The sequence below is a fragment of the Oxyura jamaicensis genome, chromosome 22 (assembly GCF_011077185.1).
Source record: "Oxyura jamaicensis isolate SHBP4307 breed ruddy duck chromosome 22, BPBGC_Ojam_1.0, whole genome shotgun sequence".
Taxonomy (NCBI): Eukaryota; Metazoa; Chordata; class Aves; order Anseriformes; family Anatidae; genus Oxyura; species Oxyura jamaicensis.
In genome coordinates, this window is record NC_048914.1 from 2,041,270 (window position 1) to 2,062,293 (window position 21,024).

At 43.2% G+C, this 21,024-nt stretch overlaps 1 long non-coding RNA gene across 4 annotated transcripts in view; it reads left to right on the forward strand.

Annotated features, from left to right (window-relative positions):
* The window catches only part of LOC118177400, a 183,839-nt gene that overhangs the window by 142,809 nt on the left and 20,006 nt on the right, over positions 1-21,024 (forward strand). The window lies entirely within an intron of this gene.

A 21,024-nucleotide genomic window follows, 5' to 3' on the forward strand; every position in this document is an offset into this window, starting at 1 on the left:
AAATATGGAGATTAGGGGCATCATTTGTCCTCAGGACAGCCTGCAAACCCTGCTGGTGTTGTGTAAAGTGCAGGCCCTGACGGGGGCTGGAGTGTCCATCAAAGGCTTTGTTCCATACCTGTCCTCGCGGAGTGGAAATCAAAGGCACTCTCTTTATCTGATGGTCTCTAAAAGGGATCTGAAACATCGATTTCTGTTTTCAAGTGAAGCAGGAGTGTCACTTTGGCTTTGTGCACGAACCTTATCTCAATTTCCTCATTGAGCAGCAAAACAGCTCCCTATGTTTTATTTTATTTCCTTGAGGCAGAGAAGGAGAGCAGTTTGGTTGCAGATGGCTTGTCTCAGAGCACTGGAGCTAGGCAAGGGATCCCTTACATTGCTTCGCCCAACACTGCTATTTCTGAGGCTTTTTTGCTTCCTATCTGACCACACTGTCGGCCTCCTCGTGCTGGCCCCTCTGAGGTGCTCCCCTTCACTGCACCAGCTCCCCCTGCTCTGTTACCTGCAAGCATTTCTGTTAATTGGGGGATTCTCTTGAATCAAAAACTGGCATCAGCATCTGTCCCTTAACAGCAGTGCCTGGGCTGGGAGTACTGAATTTCAAACGACTCTCTCTAGGCCAGGTTATTGCATTGAAAACACTCAGATGCTAAAATAAGATCTGGTTCAAGACACACTGAACCTGCAAAGGGAGTCCCATTGATTTTGGTAAGATTTCTTTGCATGTTGTAGGCAGCGTTGCTTTGTTTTACTTCTTCACGTGACTCAAGGCATTGTCTTTAATCTATGAAGTCCTGTGTCCTGACAATCTTGTAAATGTTTTTACGTTCCTCTGTTTAGTCCCATCTGTGATAAATCTGAGAACAATGTGTGTTGAAATCGGTTTTCAATCTGAGGCACAATTAGCTGATCTTGTTGAAAGGTGACAAGCAGGAAATATGAAGATTTTCATAGTGTACTAACACAGGCGAGTTAGGCAGTGACAGAGACCTTATGAACTTGTTAAATATTTAAATGTGTCACGCGTAGAAGGAGAGCTGAAAGGAGCAGCAGGGCCATTCAAGCCTTGTTCTTATGGGACAAAACAAACTGGTTTTCAGAGCACGTGCAGGAAGAGAGAGGAGAAATCCCCTGGAAGTGCTCAGTGCTCCGAGCTGCTGACATGCAGACCTTTGCTGCCTGCAGCCGGAGGTCCCAGTCTGCTATGAAACCCAGAGCAAGCCTTTCAGCAAATGTGAGACTGTCAGATGATCTATGTGATCGCGCTTCCTCCTGTTAAAGCAGAGAGATTGTTAAATGTTTGGGTTCTTTTTAGCCTGGCTTTTAGGAGAAGCATTGTACAGCTGTCTGCTGTGTCAAGCTGTCACATGAACTGTGCCTTCTGAAGGCATCTGCACAAGAGCACCCTGCAAAAAAATGGAGTGGCATTGGGTTTTTGCATTTGTGGCCTATATGGGAAATGGTGGTCAAACAGACAATTGCTTCACAGAGCAACTTTCTGGTTTTACCCTCTGAGCCTCTCTAATGTGAGGAAGTTATGTTGGCACATCAGTAGCACATTATATTACAAAGCATAGGTACCAAATAAAATGAAGGCTGCCTACTTAGCCTAAGAAAAGATTGAGTGTAGTTGGCCATTTGCATTAGGACTTCCTACCAGCCTCTGTGCATGTGAATGCGCCAAGCAGCTGCTATAAAGGACATCTGGAAGTGAAACTGAAGTAGAACACGATGAAAAATCTTGCAAACTCTGAAGGGAAGGTCATCACATGAAAAGCTAAATGTCACATTTGTTGCTCAACTTAGTACTATTACATCTGGAAAAATGTAGCCCTTCAGTTCTGCAACTGAAAATAAGCCGAAGTCAAACAGAAGTCCTTGAGTGCAAACACACAGATCAGAATTAAATTTCCTTCTAACTCCTGGGTAATAGAGTTCTGTCAGAGCCAGGAGTCAATTAAGTGGATAAATACGCACGTAGTTCACTAACACTTAGCATTTCAGTGGTATTTTGCTGAAGTAAGCACTTAATGTGATTATTGTGTTTCAGCCTGATTTAAGATGACAAGTTTTGCATTTCCTAAATATTAATTAGCCCCGTATTTCTATTTATTTAAACTCTGAGGCAGCAAGTGGGTAGTTGTGTGATTTACCTCTACCTCCTGGCACTTATCTCAACTGGGACATTTGAAATGCAATTCTAAACAATTAGCCTTCCTGCCTGTCAGCATAAAGAATAAAGAATAGAGCTTGTTTTGTTTGTCTGGGAGAATGATCATTGTACAAACTGCATCTACAAACAAATGCAGGGATCTGCTTGTTTGGAGCTCGCTGCAAGACAAGGCTCTTTGATACCTAATCACGGAAAAGCAATAGATTTTAAATGGATATTTTTTTTAGGGCTAGGGTATTCCCCTCTGGCTGGCTTTTAGGGACAATAGCAAAGGCACACAGAGCTGAATTGCTTGTATTGTGCTGCTGGTGTAAAGTGGTCGGGTGTCTGCCCAGCAGGAGATGCCGTGGCTGAGGATATTGCCTGGCAGGTGTTTGAATAGTGCCCTAGGAATGGGGGTGAGACGGATCTGCAGTGGTCCATGCTGCTGGGCTGAAGCTGCTGCCTTGCACAGGCAGCCTGCCGAAGAAATCAGTCTCCACAACAGGCGAATCCTTGCTATAAAGAGACAGAATGTTTTCCAAATCTGACCCTTCCGGAGCATCTCGGGGTTGTCTGAATTGCTCTGACATCTCTGGAGGTCTCGCCCCATGGTATCCAAGAACTCACAGGCCAACTGTGAAAGCACGTCATTCAGCTCCCCAGTGGCACAGAGGAAAGATGGGTATTTAAAACTTCAAATGGGCAGAGATTAAAAGGCTCTGGATACCCAAAGCTCCTTTTGAATTCAATGGGAATTTGTGTACTCGGTAGCAAAAATAGAGAGATTTTTATAGTGCTGCACCGGTTGGAGCATTGCGAATCTACCCCCAGGACTCCTGCTCCATTTCTCTAGTCCAATTATGGCCCTCGTTGCACGCTCTTTGCTATTACTCTGTATGTAATGAGGTGATGGTTGAAGTATTTCAGCTGTAATGGACGAGTGGCAACCAATTTGCCTTGACACATGCCTTTCCCTTTTAAATACTTTCTCTCTTTTAAACACCGAGAAGCTGAAAAACTTGCCTTTCTGTGGAAGAAATTGGTTGTAATCATAGCAGAACTATGTCACCAAGTGGTCATCTGCCTTGCCACCGTGTATTAAAAGCTTTGGATCATCTTCTGTTTTGGAGACTTATTTTTAGATCTGTACTTTCTGAATGTGTTGTTGGCCACCAGTCAGAGAACAGCAGGGTTAATATAGCGCTTGGTGGAGCTTGCCCATCTGTTCCAGTTTCCATCCAACCATGGAGTTTTACGAGAGCTCTCTAGGAGGGTTTTGAGTTATCCAATTTGTAGTATTCTCTAATATAATCAGCTTGGTAGCACTTGAAAAGCACACTGTGCCAAACAGGAGGCTGTAAAAATTTGCGAAGAGACAAAGGAGCTTGGAAATCTGAGATGTTTTTACATTTTCAGGAATTATGTTTATTTCAATTCATAGTGAAATTAGAGGCTGGAACAGATGGAGTGATTGTACAGTAAGCTGAGGCTTTGACATTCTATCTAATGAGGAATTAGAAGGCAGACACTACTGATTGGGTTTTTCTTTGGGGTCTAGTTATGTTTTATTTTCCTTGTTATTTATGTCAATGGTAACACATCCATAAACACTCTGATCCAGTCCTATTGACAAGATAGATCATCAAGACTTGTTCAGTTGTATATATGCCACCTCGTGGAATTCACAGCTTAAATACGCCATCTATTTTATGGAGTGGTGTGTGTTGGTGGAAGGCAGATATTTTACATTGACAGGATTTTGGAAGACGTGTTGGGTTGGGGAATTGAAGTCCAGAGTGAGGGGAAGCCACAACCTTTTTGGCTGACCTTCTTCTCCGTCTGTATCTTAGCTGATACTCCTTTCTTCAGGGTTGTTCTCATGGTGGGCTCGATCCAGCAGCGTTGCAGCTGCTGTTGGTGCTTGCGTGGATGGCTCTCGTGGATGTTATCCCCATTCTGCAGGCAAAGAGTTTCTGTTTTAGTTTCTATTGTCAGTCTCTTCTCAGTTTCCATCAGCAGTAAAGTCACAGAATTAACAGAAATAAAGGAGCTGTGTTTCTTTCATACTAATACATATGGGCAGCCATTTGGAAATTGAGATGTTATTACAGAAACATAATTAAATCATTGTTCACCATTCCCTTCACCCCAAGCTATGAAATAACCATGAAGTGTGGTGACTTTCTTCCAAGCAGCCACCATGAAATCAGCACAAATTTTCCATCAAAAATGGACAACTGCGAAGATTAAACCAAAGAGCGCTGGAGGCATTAGAACTGTGCTACCTAATTAAATATATTTTTCTTGTGGAGTGGGAGGGCTTTTTTTTTTTTTTTCCTTTTCCCTCTGTTAACTAGCGCTGGGCCTGGACCTTAGACATCCTATGGAGGAAAAAAAACTGGAAAGAAAGGCTTCCTCTTCTCATTAAAATTGTAGGCAGTTGCAGCCATTAAGGTAGTGGCCTTTTCCTTGGAGGAGAGCAAAGCTGATTTTGAAAAGTTCATGCATGCTTTCCTCCTAACATGTGCCTGTTGGAGGTCAGCTAACAAGAACCAAAGAGGTATAATAATCAGCTGGAAAGGGATACAATCACAAGTATAAATAAGAGAGGGAGAGAGAGAGGAGGTCAGAAAGCTTCTGAGAAATGGCATCGAGCCCTTACCTCTTCAGGCTTTTGTAATTCCTGTCATCTGGGTATTCTTTGAAACAGGTGGCCCAGAGCAAACAACTCTTCTTCAAACTGATTTTCAGGTTGCCAGGGTTTGAGGTAATTATATTTTTGTATGATTAATTACCGGTTGGGCTCCTCAGGCAAGGGCGGCGAGGAGCTTACTCTGCGGCGTGCAGCACCGCTCGGCAAGGAGCACGGTGACCATCCAAGGCAGCGTCTGTAGGGCTCTAGCACCACAAAGTGGCATTTGTAGCCAAGTGCTTTGTCCTGAGAGGTTCCAGGGAGCACAGGTGTAGTGGAAGGGCTTGAAGGAAAAGTATCTGTCAGTTTAACTATGAGTTTTCGATATAAGATTCTTCCTAGGTAATTCTGAAGCTCCTATTTTCTGGTCTTCAAATTATGAAAATGCTCTTAAATCAACAGTGTAAATGGGAATCACGGGCATGTAGAAGTTAAATGAGGTACCCAAGGCTTCAGAAAGTGGCTTTTCCAAGTTGCAGCTGGCTCCTGCACTCAGGACTCCTCAGCTCCCTTTCTCTGATGCCTTTTGGCCAAGTCCAGCCCTGGGTCTGGACTGCATGTTTCAAAAATCTCTCTCTGAGTTGCAATTTTCAAATTTGCAACACAGAAAATACCAAAGCATCTTTACTGAGATGCATCAGGAAGACATAAAGATGCACCTGAGCAGGTAGGCCCTCTTGTGGTAACTAGGCAGGTGGGTTTTTTCCCCCTAAAATCAGGGATTTTGTGCACCTGCAACATATCATTTTCATTGTTGTGTGTTTGTTTGTAAAGCCGCTGTGACGTGTGTTTGTCCTCTGCAGGTTTTGTTAGGAACTATCAGCTCCTGACAGCTGTCCCCTAGGACCAGCTGGCGCAAAGGAGGTGGGTTGTTCTCTCTCCTTCACCTTCCTTTCTCTGTATCCCCTGTGTTTGCTGCTGGGTGACTAACGTGGCCAGGCATCCAGTAAGAGATCATCTCCATGTCCTGCCAAGCATTGCAGAAGAGCTAAGGTACCGGTACCCTGTTTTGCCTCTGTTCCCCTTCTCCTATTTCCTTTCTGCACAGTCTCTACCTTGCAAATTAGCGGAGACTGATGGGAGAGGCTCTCAAAATCGCTCCCCAGACAAGGAGGGAGGAACCATCCTGACACAATAGAAGGGAATGGAAAAGGATTATTTTGTATTTCTTTTCTTTCTAATTTGCTGGCAACTGTGGCAGCTAGGGCTGGTAATTGAATCACCTCTCTGACACTCCACGTTTAAATGATGTTTTTATTATTTTCCATTAATACTGACCAAGACAGGGGAGGAGACTTTCAAGGTTTAACAAATGGAGTAAGGCACCCAGGAGCCCCTGATTTTCAGCGGGAAATGAGCGTTTAAATGGTCCTTTGTAGCTTTGAAAGCATTCTCTGTAAGGTTAGCTTCTTGGTGGAAGAAGCCCTAGTGTGGTTGAGTACCTGCTACTTTTATTTGAAGAAGAAAATCCTTCTAAAGGTAACTTGATCATGGTTTATCACTGTCCATGTGGGGAGGATGTTTCTGATCATAGCAGACTATTTAATCTATCTGACAAAAGCATAGCAAGACCCAGGAGTAGGAACCTGAAAGCAGCCAAGTTCAGGCTACACATGAAATTTATATTTTTAACAGTCTGAGTTGTTAACCCTGGAAATAACTTGACAGATTCTCTATCACTAAGCTATATTGATACTGCCTGATGCAAGCTGTATGGGGATGCCAGAGCTGACCTCCCTGCTGCAAACAGCCTTGCACTAATTACTGCAAGCTGACGCTGTCGTGTTGTGGCTGCTGGGCTTCTGGGACAGAAGCTGGATCTTCCACATGGATATGTGCTGTTCTTTTGGACACATGAGCTTTTTCAGAGCTAATTAGGCTGTGCCTGAGACAGCACTTCATTGCTCAGAACAGCCGGCTAAAGTTGAGGCTAGGAGCTGTAGATCAGAAAAGTTGCAAGCATGACTTGAGAATTTCTTGCTGTTTTGTTCTAATAATATGATCAGATATTTTTTATTAGTAGTAGCTTTTTTTTTTTTTTTCCATTTGAATGCCCTTCTTGAAAATCTTTGCTCTTTTTCAATGCCCTAAAAACAGGTAAACATTGTTGAAATCCCTCCCATGCTGAAGTTGTTGCACGTAGTTGTTCAAATCCAACGATGCTCGTTACTCTCTGCACATGTCGAGTGCAGTGTCATCCGAATTCCCTCCCTCTGTCTGCAGTCTTTCTCTAGGGACATCTGTTCTGAAAATTCATATTGTTTTGCTACGTATAATACTCAAAGCTGGTGTCTATCATGGCCCAGTCAGTAGCACGGCGTTACTTCAAAGATGAGGGAGGGGGGTATGTGACCCCTTACTGGAATTTCATTGATATTCTTCTTCTTCAGTAGGAATTTATGATTGTGCAACTCAAAATTTTAATTGAATTCAAGTCAAAGCAATAATAGTGACTGGCTAAGCTTGTCCCAGCATTGTCACCAAGGTTTTATTTATATATTTTTATATATTTTTTAAGCCATTGAAGCTTTAAATGCCACTTACCTGATACTACTTCAATAGGAAAAATAGGGTCTTCAGAAGGAGAAACTAAAGCCGAGTGCCTACAGGGAAATTCTTGCTACAGTCACCTACTCAATGCCAGTCCCGGCAGAAAGCTGGGAACTTGGTAAGAGATGTTCAAATAATAATAATAGTTTGCACAAACAGAGCTTGTTTCTGCCCTTGCTTCAGCAGCAAATCAGAGTAGTCTTCCACATGGACTTCACCCAGACGGAGCAAGCTGCCACTAAAGCTAATGAAGCTTTATGCCAGAGTGTGCCATTTGAGTCCAGATGGAGTTATCTGTTGGAGGTTTTATAGATTCAACTCCTCGAAGAACTGTTCAGAGGACAGCAACAGTATCAATCCCCTTACACCAAGGAGGAACCTGCCCTGTTAATGCTGCTTTCTTGTACCCTCACTAATTACTCCACCCTCGTTTTGTTCCCATCAGTTCCACTACAAGCACGTTCCTGATAGGGATGGGGATCTGAGCCCTCCTGCTCACTGGAGGCAACAAAGTCATCCTGCCCTTCTGCACCAGTACAGGAGCCGTACTCCTTACCTGGGGTTTCTCAATCCCTCCCCAAAATGCTGGCATGGTGATGTGTCAGTGCAGTACCCCCTCAGGACAGGTGCTGCAAATGTACTGGGAATGAGGTGTAAGAGAGGTGGGAGTAGGTGGAAGGGATGGCAATGGAAGAAAGAGGGAGAAGAATGCTGTAGTTCTAAAAGCGACCTCCTAATATGTTTGTGGAGTCAAGAAAAGAGTCCCTCACTGGCTACATTGAGTCCTTGTTGAGAACCCCCAAGCGGTCACATCAAAGCAGGATCTGGCTACTGTCTCCCACTTAGCGCCATGATCCGTCACTGTAATGTTGGCAAGAGTTTGCGGCCAGGCTCTGAATTTCTAAGATCACAGTTCATGCGAGCAGCTGGCTCCTGACCACTGCCATCCGTAAGACCATTATCATTGTCCTTGAGGCCCTGAACGAAGACGTTGAGGACGCATTTCATTTTAACCACATGAACACTCCTGTTGAAACGACTGAGAACTCTGTGCTTCGAGTTAGGGACAATAAGGCAGTGCTAGTGCAGATTTTTCAGATTTTTTTTCCTTTATTTGTTATTTTTCTTCAATATTCAGGAAATCTAACAAATTCTCTTTTTTGAAATTCAGTGTTTCAGTAACAGCCCTGAAAAGAACCGCCATTTGACCCTTTTTCCTCTTCAAGTATTATTTCCTTTGGATGTTTTTATCTCTGTTTTTTTTTGGTGTAGTCGTATAACGTTGCCAGTTTCTATTAATACATTTTGCATGGCTGGCCTCAGGCCAGCTAATGTACAGGAAAAGGGGTTGGTCCCTCCTTGGTTCACATCTTTAAATTTGCAAGGAGGAACAAATCCTCCAAGGAGTAGTGCAGAATCAACACAAGGTCCTTGGGTGCACCAGATTGCCTGCGGCTGTTTACTGTAGCAAGTGTATTTGTACGAGCACATTCTGGCGGTTGGCTCTCCATGGACACTGCGGCAGTAAAAGAGGAAGAAACCACTTAAGAGTCCTCAAATATACCACGCTCAAGCACCTATTTTTGTTTTAAAAGACAGATACGTGATGGGTCACTTAGCTGCTGCAACTAAATAGCCATTTTTTCAGCTGGTTAAGACTACGTTTCAGATTGCCACCACCCAGGTTGCTCACAGGCACTACCTAGACAGGACTGAAAAGGGTTGAAAAGGTTGAAAGCTGGATGTTGCTCGCGCTGATGCTTTGAGCAGGTTTGCAGGACTTCCCTTTTGCAGAAAGGGGTGCAGAATGAATTTCCTATGGAGTGAGAAGTCCTGAGATCCTGATCCAAGAAATGTTCAAGTTTTGCTTATCTTCGTGTAGCTGAGCACTTCGGTTTAGTTTTTGGAAGAAAAGTCACCTTCAAGATCAAGACTGAGTAAGGGAAATGAAGGCAGGGATTTCAGGGAAGGGACGATTCTGCTGGCACACTCAGTGGCGTCACAACGTGACATCTTTGCGGTGATACAGGTGCAGTCTCTCTCCTCTGTTCACAACTTTGGCTCCCAGTTTGACCATCCAAACCCCCTCAAACTTTACCAGATTTTCTTGGTTGAGCAAGAAGCTGGTGTTTCGTGAAACTTGGTAGGATGCCAAGACAGAAAGCAAGACACATCATTAGTTATGTTTGCCTTACAGAAGACTCTCTGTGGGCTTTTATTAATAACAATACTTTGTACTACTGGTATCTTTCATCCAAGGATATGCAAATATTAGTTGGTTGAGCAATTCCCTGCACTCAGCTTGATGGCATTTCTCTGTTTGTTTTTGTATATTGCAATAACTTCTGAATGTCACATCTCATCAGTACAAAATTTGGGGGGCATGTTCTATCTGTCAATAAGCAGAGCCTCACTGGTCTGAAGAGAGAAACGCCAGCCTGGAAATGTCAAAAAGGAGAGGACAGGAGAGGGAAGGGGACGGAGCACTAGAGGTAAGAGGTACAGGAATAGAAGCAACAGTAGTGTGTGGCTGGGTGAAGCTACCGTAGTGAGGAAGATGAAGGAATATACAGATCCTTTGTATGTGTTAAGAACAGAGCTGACAAACACAACACAAGTAGGCAATTTGATAAAAGAAAGAACATGAAAATTGTGCGACAAGTCAATGGCAGCATTGGGAACAGAACCAAGGTGTTCTCATCTAAGATCCCCGTATTTTAAGCACAAAACGAACGTTTTAGGGCCAATCTCACAGCTGGTATAAGCTGCCACCGTACATGAAGCAATGTCAATTTATGCTAGCTGCAGATCTAGCCTCGGGTATCTTGATTGGAATCTATGGTGGTAATTATTCATGCTCACCATTTGTATTTTGGGACTAATTAACTATTCTAGGTTTCTATAAAGAATATTGTCAACTATTTAATGGCTCATTGAGTTTAGCAGGATTTCTAGCTTCTCTTTTACAATTTCAACAGAATAGTTATTGTGATTTGTGACTTCGAGTAACAGCTAGTGAGCTGTGAGCAGACCATGCGTATTATGATGTTAGTTCTACCCTTTGACAAATAGGTTTTAATTGGCTTTACATGGATTCTACTTGATGATACAAGGCATCCAAAGACAGATCTGATAGTAGTGTTTTCCTCAAACTATGCAAAAGCAGCGCCTTCGTGCTAATAATGCACGTTCCACAGATGCTTTTCAACAACTTTAGACAATGGTGAAGAATACGTAAAATTAATATCTGTATTTGTTAGTCCATTGGTCTTGCATCTGCCTTCGTAAAGACATTCAAGCCAAGGTCTTCAGCCTAATTTTGCACTAGCAAAAGAACTTTAGACTTCTGCCCAGCTCAGTGCACGCTGAATACTTTTGGAAAAAAAAAAAAAAATGTTTATCTGTCCACTGAAAAGAGTATCCTAGTCTGAATGTGTAGTCTTAGTTTTGGTTGCAAGGGCTTATAGAACATGGCTTAGAGTGCTCCCGAGATGTTTAATTGTTCAAGTAAGGCTTCACAGCTCACTTCTCTGCAGTTTTGTAACAAAATGTTTGATATGATCTCAAAACCGCATTTCTTAAGGTAATGGGTTCCCATCCTATCTGAAATTACGCTGTGAGGATCTGAAACTGTGTTTCAGAGATGCTCGCAAAGCCCCTAATTGCCACCTCTAGATGGAGAAGACAACCTGACTAAAGACCGTCTGGGGCTTTTTAGATTGAACCTGTGCCCCTGCTTTTCCTCAGAAAACAGATGGGAGACCGGTGAAGCTGGGAGAGCAGACAAGTGCAGCATTTTGATCTGATTATGTCCTTATCCCTACTGATGTGTTCGTGTCGTTTTGGTGTGTGGATCGCACAATGCTCATAGCTGTCACCAGGACAAGAGAGGAAGAAGGCATTAGTGCCTCTTTTGAGACTGATTCTATCTAGAGAGGTTTTTAGTCTTTAGTTGCACAAAGGTAAGAAGACAAATTTTGGAAATAATGGCATCTTGCAAAAGGTGTAGCTCCATCCTCACATGGTTGCTTCATGACCACCATGGCTTTGTCGGTTTAGAAGGTTCTTATGATGTGTGATATCCAAACCATCAAGAAATGCGGGCAAAGAGACAATTCCTGCTTATTTTTTCCATGGACTTTGTCATTTTTCTTACCTGCCTGAAGAATGATTTGGGAGGATCTCAAGAGTTTGTAAAATATTGGAGTAAAAACGAACTGGGCCTTTAGTTCAACATTAATTTAGTGTCTCAGTAGCCTAAAAAAAAATGGAACAAAGTCTGCAAGCTCCTTTCACGTGGAGCAGATGTGGGATGGTGGCTGGTTTGGGTCATTATCAAGCTGAAGGGAATGAAGACCAGTTATCCACGAGCAAAGTTCTGTCTCGTAAATTCTCTGAATCATCCACTCACCTGAACAACAGGGGAAAATAGAGCCCTATTGTTTGCTCTGTGGATAGCCATATCATCTTTTATTATTGCAAAGCAAGTAAACACCAAAACACACTGGGACTTGAGCAGGAATAACATTAAGTACAGCAGTCCGTGAATTGAAAGCTGGCATGCCAGCAGACAGGCAATGTTATCAGAGGACAGAAAAGGCTGGGAATCGGGTGTGTAAGAGACAGTGAAGGACCGCCAGAAGGAATTTATACTAATTCCTGTTAGGTGATTCCCATAATATTTTCCAGTTCTCGTCTCATCACCCCATATCGTGTATATAGAAACCACATCCATCTGAAGTAAACATCTTCTTTTGATCTGCAAGATGTCAGCTTAGATAGGTGTGTAGCATTAAATAATTCAGTGTCATCAGTGTCTGTGATGTGTGTTAACAGCATTCAAATGAGACTTTATGGAAGACAGACTTGATCAAAAAAACAATCTCCCAAAGTAGCTCTTTGGCAATAGGTCTGCTAAATCTTTAACATCCTTCTCTCATACCAAACAGGGAAGCCAATTTGCAAATTCCTAAGTGAAGGATTGCATGTGCAGGCTTGCAGCTCCCAGCCTGTAGGCAGTGTCCTTGGTGCACAATTTGCACCTGACACCTATGAGATAATAAAGAAATCCTGGTGGGAAAAAAAAAAATCGAAAAAGTCTAATGGAAATATTTTTATTGACATTTCAGCTTTGCTGAAGGAAAATATCAGCATGTGTGGAGGCAGGCAGTTTATTTGACTGAAAAGGCAGGGAGAGGTGTTTCTCGGTCATGTTTTACAGCCTGATTCTGCACTGAGATTGGAGCGACACTGAAACTGCAGAACCAAGACTTTGAGTCGGGATTTCGTTTGGGCAGCGTGCTCTGTCTTACGTCCACAGCAGTGGCACCATGATGTTTCACTAGTGCCCTTAAGCACCAGAGGATTTCAAATAATAAAATAAGTGAGCACAGAAGCTTAAAAACTGGATAAATAACTGATTATTCTGCTTCTGCTGATAAAGGGTTAACATTTATCTCCTGTGTCTACCAAAAACACCCCGACCCTCAAACAAAAAGCTGTCTTATGCAATCTGTGTTGCAGATCTCTTATCCAGGCTGCAGCTTTACTGAGCATCTTAAATTGGTGCCTATCTCTATTACGCACAGGACCTCCTGGGTGTAAGAACAATCTCTCCCTCTTTCTTCTTTCAGTTCCTGCCAGGAATAGACAGGTTTCAGTTTTATTTTTATTTTTTTTTCCTGTTTTGCCCTTTTTTTTCCCCTTAATTTTACCCTCTTTCTCTGCTGCCCTTTGTTGTGAAAATATCAAAGCAGATCCTCAGCTGATAGAAGTCACTGCAGAGCCGTTGGCTTTGATGGGAGCTGTACTGACACAGACCACTTGCTTTATGCCGTGCCACTAGAGGATGTGGAAAGATACTGAAGACCAGTTGCCGAGAATATTTAGGAGCCCCTTCACCCCAAAGGTACAGAGGGCTGTGGCAGGGACCTTCCTGGGTTGGGTAGGGGGCACAACACCCTTTCCAGCTGGCCAGAATTGGCCCTTATGTCTTTGCTTTCCTTGGGCAAGCGAGCCCATATGGGTCCCAGTCTCAAAATGGTTCACAAAATAAAAGGTAAATTGGGGTTGGGTGAAGGCTTATGTATAAACTAGGCTTTTCAATTTTGGCTTTGTCTGCATTTCTCAGTGCGTGTTTGCTTTAAAAGTCCCCCCAAATATTAACCACCATTATTAGATAACCACCTCTATCATACATGGAGATTGCGTTCATTTCCTCTCCCTTGCCCCAGGTGTGCAGTGCAGTTTGACTCTAATAATGTAGGAATCATGAGTTTTTAAAGCACAGTAATTTTTTTCTGGTTGAATTCAATGGACATTGCAGAGCTGAGAGAAGAAAATGCAATCCATCTTCTGTGAAATGAACTCAGTCATCCTGCAGTTTATTGAGTAAGAGGGAATACAAAACAAATCCACAAATGTCAAAAGCAGTCTACAAGGGATCATTCCATTTCTTTTTCCATTTGTTTCCTTGATTAAAATGATTTTTAACTGATTCCTCTCTTAATTTAATATGACAAAATATAATTCACTTGAATATCCTCCTGAACAGCTTTGCCAAAGTGTGTGCTTGGCCAAATGTGCTGGAAATAGGGTGGCGAGGGGGTGGGACTTTGCTGAATCACACTTGTGCACTTTAATAATCTCTTCACTGTAACGGTGGAGATGTAATGAGAAACAATTCTAGCCCCATTAAATTCAGTGGCAGATTCCTACTGGTTTACATGGGTTCAGAAAGCACCCCAGTGATGATCAGCTGATTTCTTCTGAGATGAAAGGCATAGGTCTTTTAAGCAATGTTTTTCTCCCTGTGAATTTATTCTGGTGGCTGCAAATAGGCCTTTTTCAAGCTTTGGATCAGTAATTTCCGTAGCAACATTTAATCCCATAGATTGCTCGCAGCAGACCCCTTTCTGCAGTCCTGTCTGTGGAATAATTCACGCACCACTACAGAAACCCCGTAGCCGTGCTCTGCCTTTCCCGCCTGCGGCAGGAGTTCCCCACTGTCCCTGGGGTCCTCAAACTCCCAGTCCTGTGCTCACTGAGTGAATAAGGGCGGGAGGATTGAAACATGATTAATTTTGACGTGTGTCAGACCAGCTGACACACGTCAGACATAGCAAACCAGACCAGCAATCCATCTAGCTCATCGTGCTGACTCTGTACGAGCGGGGGAAGTACACAGAGTTCCTTCCCCGGTCACAAACCTTTTCAGTTAGATCATACGTCTTTTCTCTTTCCTGATGGAATAAATGTTTTTGTGGAGGAGGCAGAAGTGTTTCCAGCATTCCACGAGGATTATGAATGGATCCTCTTAGCAGCCATTTGGGGCTAGAAGCTATTATTCTGGTCTCGCAAGAAATGTGCGAAATGGCTTGACCAACGTCATTCGGGGAGGCTGGGGCAGAAGCAGGATTACAATCCAGATTACCCAACCCAATTTTGTGCTTTATCCGCAGCAAGGTCCTAATTCCCTAAAAGCTTCTAAATGAGGGGAAAGCTGAAGTCTTTCTGTGGTTCTGAGTAGCTGTGGCTATTCTTTGAGCTCCAGTGCATAAAAGAAATGAGTAATGGAATCGAAGTGTACAATGACAATGAAGATCATAAAGAGCTATCTTTGCGAAGCAGTACAAGATTTGTTAGGAAAAAGGTTTTTTTTCCTCTACTAAGGCCATTGTTATTTTATCAAATCTAATATCCTGAAACGAAAAGAAAGTCTTAAAAAGTTGAAATGGAGGCGTAATGAAATAAGAGCCACCAGACATTGTTAGTTTAATATTATGCTTTAAAGAGTTGGATTTAACTGAGGAATAATTTAACTAAGACACCATTAGCAATTTTTCTGCATTAATTTTAGATCCGGATCTGAAATGGGAGTAAACTTGTGCATCTGCTGAGGATCTTGTGCCACTAGTGGAGGATCTGAGCATTTGTATTGAGAAATGGAGCCCCTGCAGCAGCCCTGGACACCGCCGTTCTCCCCCTGCCCAAGTGCTGAGCCTCTGCAGTGGAAGTCCCTCTTCCCTCCGTGCTCTTGCTCTGCCAGCCTCCACCCCAGCTGGCAACACTCGGTAGGGTCCCACAGAGTCCATGGCGATTCCATGCGACCCCCAAAGCCAATACAGGAGGGTAAATTAATGCTTAATTAAAAGCTGACATAGGAAGGGAATTTGAATTAATGTCCTAATTAATGCTCCGGGTTTAGTCCAAATAGGAAACTTAATGATTCTCCTTTCCCTTTTTCAGCACTGCACTTACCTCAGAACAGTGATGAATTTCAGCTCATTTGGCCCCAATCCTGGAAAACATCTTCATTTAAAAATGTATTGAAGCTGGCCTGGATAGGCATGGAGTTAAGTATTTGATTAAACAAGGCGGAGCTATTGGGAAATTTTTGCATAATGGTCCCCAATTTGCTAAGCTGATTTGACTCTTAAAAACTCCAGTTAACGTCAACGTCCTCTGCCAGAACGAAGAGCATTAGTCAGTAGTGCAGCATTTCTTTTATTACAGTAGCTTTAGTGGAATTGGTATTTTTGAAAACGTCACTCCTTTATGATCAAGAAGAATCTGAAGTCCACTAGAGCAGCAAGTTTTCTGTGAAGGAAAATGAGAACAGGAGAAATATCTTGAAGGATTAAGACAGCACATTCACCCTACCGAGGTTCATTTCCTTTAACAAATCATGGCTTATTCATGACAAAGGCTTCCATTCGATAGCACGTGAAGTACAACAAAGTGGCAAACTAAGAGCCTGTAGATATTTAGGTTGCTTCAGTGGCTGGAAAATTGGCTTCGTGGAATGGCTGTTGGATGCACCTGTAACAGCAGAAGGAAACACGATTCCTCCACTGTTGGCACAAACGCATGCTGTGGTATTTTGGAAAGGGCGGGTGAAATTCTGCCCCTGCCTTGGGAGAGCAGGAAGAGATGGACAGAGGTGGGCTCCGACACACACCTTCCTGCAGTGGTAAATGAATCGCTGAAGGGCTTGGGTTTTGTGCGTTCAGTGTCAAGGGCTCCATGAAGAAAGCCGAGGAACAAACACTCCAGCCTGTGCCACACAGGTTGCACAAGACGACCTATAACGTTGCCTTGTGACCTTACATTTTGTGAACTGATGGATTCGGCACAAGAGGCATTAGCATTAGCATCGTAACGCATGCTTTGTCAGTCATGTGAGTCAGTCCTGTAGGGAAGCAAGCAATATTGTTTCCCTGGCTAATGACTCTTAAAGCTATTTTTGTTGTTGTTATTGTTTTGTGATCGTTGGTTGGTTGTTGTTTTTTCTCCCCAGACTGGGAAAGCTGCAGGTTGAATTATTTGCAGCCCCTTCCAGAGCTCGTGTTGCATCACTTAAACCATGCCAACAAAGTGCGTGGTGCTCTCAGACAGAAACAGTCACCATTTGTAGGTAGGTATTAAACCTCCTGTCGCTATCAGGAGGTCAGGCAGGTGTTGCTGTATCTGTAAAGAAATGTTTACAGTTCGAAGTACTGAAAAAGCACCAGTCCTTGCCTTATTAACAACCAACCACTTACTTCTACCCAGGAATATAACTGCTATATTAAAAAAAAAAAAAAAAAAAAAAAAAAAGGTGCCATATGAGTCAAAGTATTGGCTCATTGGATCCAGAGTTGGACCTAACAGCTCATGAGGTCATGGGAGAGAATAAAAGAGGTGTGTACCAAAAGAGGCATTATAGCCTCATGTGGTTTGCCCTCTGGGTTATGAGCCCTGCGCAGTGTTACTCAGAGTCCTGTAAGGTCTTTCTCTGCAGCCGCATGGGCTGGAAGACAAACATGCATAAAAAGCTGAGATGCTCGCTTAATCTCATGCTTCTTAAAGACTGGCTTTGAAAAATGAGAGATTTTTTAACGCTTGTTAAGGAAAAAATGCCACGAGTCAGACAAAATCACAATAGGTGGCACTGAGTCTCTTTGAATAAGATTCCTATTAAAATCAATGTGAGTTTTGCAAGTGGTGCTGCTCAGGCATTATTGATTAGTGACTGATAGATGGTCCCTGTGTTTTTCAGCAGCAGTATCTCCCTTTGCAGTTTTCTCTCCAGTCAGTTTCTCATCCATTTAGCTTTAAAAAGAAATTAGTTCTGGAAGTTTGTGTGGATTAATTTTGAGAGATTCAGTTCGGTACAGGGGCTGTGCATTTCTTCAGCCTTGTTCAGATCCCAGTGTGAAGGCTCAGAGACAATAAAAAACAGTGTGGTCGTGTCCTTTAGTGGGCAGGGGGGAACTTTCCTCTCCAGAAACCCTCTCATCCCTCTCCAATGCATGCACACAAACAGAAAGTTCCTATAAGCTGGCTGGGGTCATGCATTACATCGGATGATTGTCAGTTAATCCGGGAGGCTGCATACCCAGGGCCAACCCAGCTCCCTAGAAAATGAGCACATCGGGAGCATTCGTGTATTCCACATCAGGGAGGGAGAAAAAAGCCATCGGATTCTGAATCCAGCTCACGAAGCCTGGATGTCTGCAATGTAGGAGCATTTCTCATCCAGATACTCTGGCTCTAAATGTTAAATGTTTTTTTTATTAGCAGCTCTTCTATTGTGTGCACTGAAAGATGAGTCACTGCCCTTCAGAGCAAAGCTGGGAATCAATAGACCTCTGTGAATTAGATAATGCGCTAAAATATGGATATCTCCAAAGGCATGGGAATTGTGATGGTGACTAATGGGCTTGTGGAAATACACAGTGAAAACAGCCCAAGCAGACAGTAATCCTTCTGGAATCTTCCTTGAGTCCCATTCCACTCGTGGTGGTTAAGCATCTCGTGCACCGTGGCCGCATGGCAGATGAGAGGATGTGAAATTGAGCTCCCTGGCCCTGATGTGCAGAAAATGAGTTTGCTACGAGCCTTTTCCTCTTCCTGACAGAAACTGCCTCAGGATTGCTTGCTGGGGAAACCAGCTGCACTCACTGCACCCTGATGCCTGATTACAGAGGCAGAGGTGGGTGACAGATGATTATTCCCCTTTCCTCGGTGCTGCTGAGACCTCTCTGGAGTACAGAAGGAGACGTAGACCTACGGGAGCAAGCACAGTGTGGGGCCACACAGAGGTTTAACCCTGCTTTGAGCTGGCAGGGTTGCACCAGATGACTTCCAGAGGTTCCCTTCCAACCTTAGCTGCTCTGTGAAGATCCAGCCCCGTGCCAGCTCGCTGGTCCTTGCACAGCTCTCGCAGTAAAATTTGAAAATGCTTATGAAGTCAGAATAAATTCAAGCTTCGTCTTAGCTGTCCAGAAATAGGCTCGTAGTTGTCTGCGATGTTCTTTCCCCTTTCTGAATGTTGCATAAGCAGCTTCCAAAACTTCATTAGAGTTGTCTGTTTTATCTAATGAACTTTGCTAGCTTCTGAAAATAATTAGTCAATGAGCTCCCTAAAACAGTGTTAGTTGCAAGTAATGTGAGCTACCAGAACATGCTCGCATACAGCAGTTAAGTTTGTACTGGGGATTTTATCGTTGTTTCTCTAAACAGAGAGGATAGCCTCAGGCAGATCTGAAAATTGCATCTCCAGCCAGTTGGGGGAAGTGGAAGTCAGAAACAATCGTCAACAAAATAAATTTTTCCTCTTGGCACATGGCGCGCTGGACTTGGCAGTGCCAGGTGCTAACTCCCTTTCCCCCCCCAGACTCCCACTCCTGACTGGGAAGGGAAACAAGAGCCATAAAATACAGCTATCTGCGTTTCGGGATAAAAGGCCAAATTGAATCCCTCGTGTGCTTCTGTGGGAGACAGAGGCAAAGCTAGGCCACAAAGATTCACGGCCGTTGGTTGTACGCTAGCATAATCCAGTGGATCATGTTCCAATCACTGAGCGGGACTGAAAAAAATCTGACATAGATATTAATGTAGCCATTTTCCAGCCAGTCTTTTGCAGAGCACATTGCTTCGGTGTGTTTTTCCTCCAAATAACCATCTGACGTAGGCAGAAGTTATTATCCCCGTGCTGGAGAGGAGAGGGGCTCTGCTGAAAGGCAAATGACTGCGTATCTGTGTATCGCTGGAAGACTTTTCCTCATTGACAGGGGAAGTTCTTGGCATGGCAGTAACCAAATCTGAACTCGTTCAAGTCCTAGGCTTGTATAATAATCATCAGGGCATGTTTCCGAGATATTTCATGAGTAATAGCAGTTTAAATCTGTAAAAATACCCAGCCTGTAGAAAGACACTGAGCTTAATCATGTTAATGGGAGAGTTGCAGCCTCACAGTAGTATCTGGATACCAATGCCTGACTTTTTATTTTGAAAATGTTTTGATAGGAGCAGACGTTACTTTTTTTGTTTTCTTTCTTCAATAAAAAGGAAAGGTTTAATCTGGATAGAGGGGAGATCTTAGGGATTTGACCAAGGCACTGCTTTTAATACCCTCCTCATCTGACAGGCCTTCAGAGTTCTGTGCCTTTCAAAGATGATGAAGTTAATTTAGCATCTCTTTCACCAGCAAGGAAAATACGTTAGATGTGAGTGCAGGAGCAACTGGGAGGCAAATGACAGATCAGAAGGGAAGGCTGCTTTATAGATTTGTGGCAGTCCTGGTTGTCTCTTTTGCAGCTGATTGTGTTCGGTGGAACAGCTCCTGGCACGTCCCTTTCTGGGCAAATGAACTCGTCCATGCAGAGGAGAAATGGAGAGAGAGGAATTCTGCTTTTTCAATTAAGTACTTATTGCAGAGCTGAGCAAAAAATAAATGCTTGACTTGATTACCTTTGTTATCAAAGGCCAGAAAGATACAATAATTAATTATATTTTACTTAGCCACTAGTTGCCATGGGGGAATAAGAGGTAATTTTCATGCAGGCTGTGATATATGTCTGTATATATCTAGCTGACAGGTATACTTTATGCTTGAGGTCCAAATTCTTTGACCTAAAGCCAGCTGGTATTGATTTAGGTTTTCTGTAGATCAGATCCTCTTCCTGGAAAAAAACTACAGATTAAATAGTGACTTTAAAAAAAAAAATTACTCAAGGTTTATACAAGTGTAAATGTGAGAGAAGAATTGAGGCCCCAAAAGACCTTTCTGTAGCAGAGAGAAGAAAGCCCATGATTACTGTCTTTTGTTTAAAATTAATCAGAAATCCCACTGTATTCTATTTATTTATTTATTTTTATTCTTGATGCTGAAATCAGTAGCCTCTTGTGCAGCTTGTTTCATGGAAACGCTCTCCGTACCGAGTTGCTTTCACCCACCCCACGTCTTGTTTTCAAAGCAGAAATTTCTCGGGAGATTGCTATTTTCACTAAAACTGTGAGCAGCGGTTGGTGTTGCCGAGTGCGTGCAGCTGGTTTGGCTGATCATTCCCGAGCACAGAGGGCAGCAGAGTTCCTAGAGGCAGCCTTGTGCAGAGGCCATCTTTTTCCCAGGAATGTTAAATTCCTCCATTCATCATCAAGGAGCGGGGCAAGTAAATCCAGCTAAATCCAAAGGAACCTCTCTGAAATCCCTGGAGTTTCACAGTAGCTGACGTGGGAGTAGAATTTGCTCCAAAAGAGTTATTTTTGCTCAGACAAAAACATTCTCTGCTAGAGAGTAAGCTCAATATAAATGTTAGCTTTCTCTTTCTGTATCAGAAACTTCATTTTATTTTTTGGGGGG